The sequence below is a fragment of the Hibiscus syriacus genome, unplaced genomic scaffold (genome assembly GCF_006381635.1).
Source record: "Hibiscus syriacus cultivar Baekdansim isolate YM2019G1 unplaced genomic scaffold, ASM638163v2 tig00117056_pilon, whole genome shotgun sequence".
Lineage (NCBI taxonomy): Eukaryota > Viridiplantae > Streptophyta > Magnoliopsida > Malvales > Malvaceae > Hibiscus > Hibiscus syriacus.
The window spans coordinates 607431-613795 of record NW_024063539.1 but is presented as its reverse complement, the minus strand read 5'-3'; positions in this window follow the sequence as shown (position 1 = coordinate 613795).

The window sequence follows — 6365 nt, the reverse complement described above, 5'->3', positions numbered from 1 at the left end:
GATTAAGTTCTGAAATGGCAGCTTCAGCTAAAAATTTCTCCACATTACATCCCAACTCCCCACATACTATTATTATTAATGGCAATCTCCATAATCTTCTCTCAAATATGTAGATATCGTATGTATAGTTTGATTAGTGTCAATAAAACGGACAGAGCTAATGTAAATTTATCCATTTTCGAACTGAATATATAATTTTTGACGAATCTATCGCTTTATAGTTTATATATTTCTTTCGAAAAAGAAGGACAAAACTTTCAATTTTTAATTGAATGTGTATGTGTCATCTTCTTGTGAAATCTTTGAGGTGCTATACAATAAATGCACTTGATTATAATATTTATCGAACATCAAAATCCTTGTATGATCTTTAAAGTATATACACGTGTAAATATCTTCTCTTGTTCAACTAATTCGCTGAAGATCAAGGTCCTTGAATTTTCACAATCATAATAAATGTACTTGATTATGAAAAGAGAAAATAACCTCAGTAACCAAAATCCCATATAATATACGATTTTAACCAATTTTTTCCGGATTTGCCAAAATGACCAACAAAATCGCAATGCGATCGCTAATTCGTAACGCGATCTCCATTATCGCAAATTCGCGTTGCATTTCGTATTGTGATAGTTGAAAATCGCGTTGCGATGGTCTACAGTATCGTTGCGATTTTCCCAATTCGCAATGCGAATAAGTAAATCGCAACGCGAATTGGGAAAATCGCAATGCGATACTGACTATCGCAATGGATACTTACTATCGCAATGCGATAATACAAAATCGCAACGAGATATTGACTTTCGCAACGCGATAATACATAATCGCAATGCGATTTTCAAAGCGCCATTAGTATCCTGGCCAAGTATTTTATTTTTAAATTCCAAACACGAATATTAATATATTGGAACACTGAATCGTCCACAGTATATCCCGTAATCGCAACTCATAACCTAAAACCTAAAATCACAACTCAGTCCCATCTCCATCTCTCACTTTCTCACCCATCTCCGACGAAATTCGTCCCCATCTCCGGCGAAATCCGTCTATCTCCATCTCTCAGAGCCACCCTCACAATCAGAAATGGAAAATCAACCAAATCAACCAACGAGGGTTAGTTTTTTTAATTTTTTTCTTTTTGAAATTTTTGCATTATTATTAGGTTTTTCATATTGAAATTGATGATAAGTTTACTGGTAATTTCAATAATAGATTAACCATTTCACTTAGATTGCTTATTAAATCAACCGAGAATCGCAACGCGATTTTAGTTTTGCGTTGCGATTCTCTCGTTGCGATAGTCAAATTCGCGTTGCGATAGTCATTTTCGTGTTGCGATTTTCATTTTCAGAAACTATTCTTCTTCTGCAAATTGAAACTTGAATGAATTGCATTACTTCAACCAAAAAACAAAGACAAATACGAAATTCACAGTGTTGCAAATTTAAGTTTGAAGAATAAACTACTACTCTTTATGTTTATTATTGTTTTTGGTATATCTTCACAGTGTAGTTTTTGGTATATCTAACTTAGTATGTTTATTGTTTTTGTAGAACTTTTATTCGGCTCAATTGACCTTAAGAAATAAAGTCAGCCTGGCCAAAACAATTGCGTCGAAGCTTTCACCTGCACAAAGAAAAATGTTTGAGGATACATGCTTCGGGCCATGGCTGAAAGTACAACATCCCGGTGGAGATGCGATGTTGACACACCTGTTTCTTCAAACCATGACTAGCGATCTACCAGAGACTATACAACGTCATGATGAAGAGATATGGTTTGATTTTCCACCGGCGTATACGTGTTTTGGGCGGGAGGAGTTTTGCTTAATCACCGGTCTACGCTTCGGACACGATGATGTAGGTCGGTACACTAGACACATTACCCGTCCATCATGGCTATCCCGGGTTTTTCTTGAGCTGGAGAGGCCGAATCTACACGTAGAAGACCTGACAAGATTGTTGAATAAGAAAGATGGTTTTACTCGGATGGATGACGTCGACGTTCTCCGAGTATGCCTTCTAATTCTTTTGCATGCCGGCTTTTTAGGCAGAGAGGCTAGACAACCTATTCCAAATGATCTAATCAAATTGGTAGAAGACCTAAATGCGTGGAACCTGTTTCCGTGGGGCTCGTATTTATGGAAAGCTACATGGAATAAGTTATCGTCTGCCTTGGATGATCGAAAAAGTTTGCATGGCGATGGTTCCAAATACACTTTGACAGGCTTTATTTGGGCCTTTAAGGTAAGAATTTTTATATAATGTTTCCAAAATTATAAGTAATTATTTAACAATTACTAATGTTTGTTATTATATTGTTTGTAGATTTGGATATTTGAGGCCTTTCCCGCCATGAAGACATATGCAATAAAAACTTCAAATGATATTCCCAGGGTTATTTCCTGGAAGAGGAAACGGACCTTGCAATGGGAAGATTTACTACGGTATACGACAATAAATAATGTAAGTTAACATAAATACTACCATATGTTTATAAACAAGTTATTACTAGTACACGATTAACTTTGTTTGAGCTTTTATATTGTTAGGAGGCCAACACTCCTCTACAGAGGCTGACACCCACGGAAGCTGAGCTTGCCACTGATTGGTGGCAAGCTAGTAAGCGTTTTTTTGATGGAACGGTTGATGAGCAGCCTCCACTTCGGGAGCCATCACCTCGCCCAGAGCTATCACCTCACCTAGAGCCATCATCTGATCGACCCGACTATACACCTCCACAACGACAGCCATCACCTATTCTGTCACATCATCAAGCCTCTTCTCCACCATCACCGCAAGATAGGCGACCGGCAAAGATGCCACGACGTTTATCTCCCTGTTCTCCACCTCTACCTCAACGGGATGAGTTAGGGGAGTTACGTGATGAGGTCAATGCCTTACGTGAGGAGGTCGGTACTTTACGCAAAGACGATGGTGCATGGTGTGTTGAGGTGTCTACATTACGCGGTGAGGTAGCCGCTCTACGTGAGATGGTAGCATCGTTGCAGAATGAGGTTCATACTCTACGCAACGAGGTAAGTTTAAGATTTTTCATACTCGTAATTCATTCGGTTGCTGCCAATACTGCTAAACTGTTTTTGTTAGTATTTGTTTTTGGTTTTGTTTTTGTCTTTTGGTTGAAGTAATGCAATCCATTCAAGTTTCAATTTGCAAAAGAAGAATAGTTTACTTTCGCAACACGAAAATGACTATCGCAACGCGGAAATGGCTATCGCAATGCGAAATAAAAATCGCAATGCGAAATGAAAATCGCAACGACAAAATCGCAACGCGAAATGAAAATCGCAATGCGATTTGTGTTTCGCGTTGCGATTTTGTCGTTGCAATTTCATTTCGCATTGCGATTTTGTCGTTGCGATTTTCATTTCGCATTGCGATTTTGTCGTTGCGATTTTCATTTCGCATTGCGATAGCCATTTCCGTGTTGCGATAGTCATTTTCGCGTTGCGATTTTAAGTTTCGTGCTGCGAAAGTAAACAATTCTTCTTCTGGAATGTTTATATATATTGTCCTTTTAAATGTTTATATAAGTGCTTACTTCTGGAATGTTATCTGAGCATTTTGTGAACTATGATAGAATAATGACTTGGGTGAATACAATGCTAGTTTGAAACATATTTGTCTTTGTTTAATATCATGTCTGTTTATTTATTGATTTATGTATTAATTTTTTTTTAGCGGCCCGATAAGGTGGATGCTTTACGTCGGGTTTTTCTTGCACGACGGAGTTCACGCATCAGACGGCGTGGACGTGCTATTACGTCTCCGTTCACCCCAATGGTGCGAAGACTCCGCAAGAAGAAGCCCGACTCACATGTCATCCCTCAAGAGTCCCCTCCAATCGTTCAAGAGGCCCCTATCCTCCCTCAAGAGTCCCCCCCACCGTTCAAGAGGCCACTGTCATCGTTGAAGAGGTCCCTCCCACCATTCCAGAGCCCGATTCACATGGGGTAATATATCGAAGTATTGAGAAACCCCCACCGGTTCCGGACATGATGGATGAGAGTTGGCTCTCGTATGAGTTACCGGCTAGTACCCTTCCGGTATCTGAAGTGGAGAGGAGACAACTACCGGAAACAATTGTGGATAATACCCTTTGGGCTAAGACCGCAGTTGGTTTTTATCTACATGAGCGGAGCCAAGGGTGTTACACTGACATAAACAAACTCAACGATGAAATGTTTTTTTTTGCTTGATCAGTCTTGGTGGGGTGTGCTATTAGGGGTTGAAGACAGTGGCTATTTCGATGGGGAGGTAAGTATTATATTTGTCTTATATATGATTTTGATTAATTTTTTTAAAAATTAATGTAATTCACTAATATATGTATTTTTTTGTAAAACAGCATATCGATGCGTGGGTGTCACGTCTACTAATAATAAGGAAGCTTAGGAAAAATAAAAAAAATTCGCGATATACAATAATGCCGGCGGCTTTTCACGCAGTTCACTTGAAGAATCAACGAGATGAATCATTTTCGTTGGGCAACGGACAAGCTAAACTTTATCCTGCATGGTGGGAGGTCGATACGGTTAGTGTTTATTTTTTAAATTTTTTAAAGGTGTTCATAAATAAGTGCGCAAATAAATGAATTATTACTTATGATTGCAGGTGTTTATCCCTGTTTTGGAACGTCGTCATTGGCTTCTCGTCCAACTTCAGCTCCCATCCCTGAAGATAATAGTGTATGACAGCATGATAAATTACATATCACTGTCTGATTTGAGAGATATGATCAAGGGATGGAGCTCTCATTTGGCTAAATTCTTGGATGGGATTAATTATTGGACTCATTCTGGACACAAGAAGCCAAAGAAGTTCAATGTCACAGTTGTTAGAGACGAGACCGCGCCACAACAATCGCCGGGAGCCAGAGGGGATTGAGGTCCTCTCGTATGCTTGTGTTTGGCGCGTTTGACGACGGGAAGCACAGAGTTTCTACCTCCCACCGATAGAGATAGAGCTGCAGTAGGCTTGTGTTTTCGGCATTATATGGCTAGAGCAATATATTCGAGACGCTGCCTACCTGCATCCGCCTTATGAAAGTGTCCATTGTTAATTGGTAAGTCAAATGCAAGTTTTGTTAACATATATACTCCTTTTGGTTTGAAAATGTTTGGTTAAGTACCTAGAATTCAATAATGTGTTGTTTGTAGGTTTTAGATGTGTAGGAAGTCTTGTTTGAGCAAATGTTTGGTTTCTGCAGGTTAATCCTTAAGTGAGCTGCGTGAAATGGATGTACGGGGTCACAAAGTTGTTGATTCATTGATTCAATTATTTATGAAGAAATAAGAATTATTATTATTTTTTGATTGTTTAATTGATTTGTAAAAGATGATTTGTAAATGTTGATTTGTTTAATTGATGTGTACATAATTCTTATTTGTGCTTGTTTAATTGATTGAAATGTAATAGTTGATTTGTTGATTTTCAATCTGCATTATGTTGAAGGTAAAACAGACTATCGCAACACGAAACTGACTATCGCAACGAGAAAATCGCAATGCGAAATGAAAATCGCAATGCGAAATGAAAATCGCAACGAGAAAATCGCAATGTGATTTTCATTTCGCATTGCGATTTTCTAGTTGCGATAGCCATTTTCGCGTTGCGATTTTTCATTTCGAATTGCGATATCCATTTTCGCGTTGCGATTTCCCCGTTGCGATAGTCAAATGAATGTCTAATAAATGATAACAACTGAACAAATCATAGCAATGTTCAAACTCAAGTTACTAATACATGCCTAACTGAAAATGTTAAAAGTGCACACATAAAATACACATAATACAACGTTTGCATTTAAAAATCACCTAAGTTAACAGTCCCAAAAGGTGAAGCCGGTTGTGATTGGGATTTTGAAGATGATTGCGATTTTCAGAATCTCATTGCGAAATTCAGAATCTCGTTGCGATTTTGTATTATCTCGTTGCGATAGTCAGTATCGCATTGCGATTTTCCAAATTCGCATTACGATTTACTTATTCGCATTGCGAATTAAGAAAATCGCAACGCGATACTTACTTTCGCAACGAGATAATACAGAATCGCAATGCGATTTTCAAAGTTCGCAATATGTTTTAGTTTCGCAACACAAATTTTTTGTGTGTATATATCTACGCAGAAGCAACAACTCATAACCTAAATCCCTAAATCGCAACTCATTACATCTCCATCTATCACTCTCTCCGGCGACATCCGTTCCTATATCCGTTCCTACATCCTTCCCCATCCGGCAACAGGTCTTAGTTTCGCAGCTCGTTTGTTTAGTAAATTAATTTACAACCATGAAATCATCTAATGTTGATCATGTTTGGATAGATTTGTGTTTTGGAGGGTCAT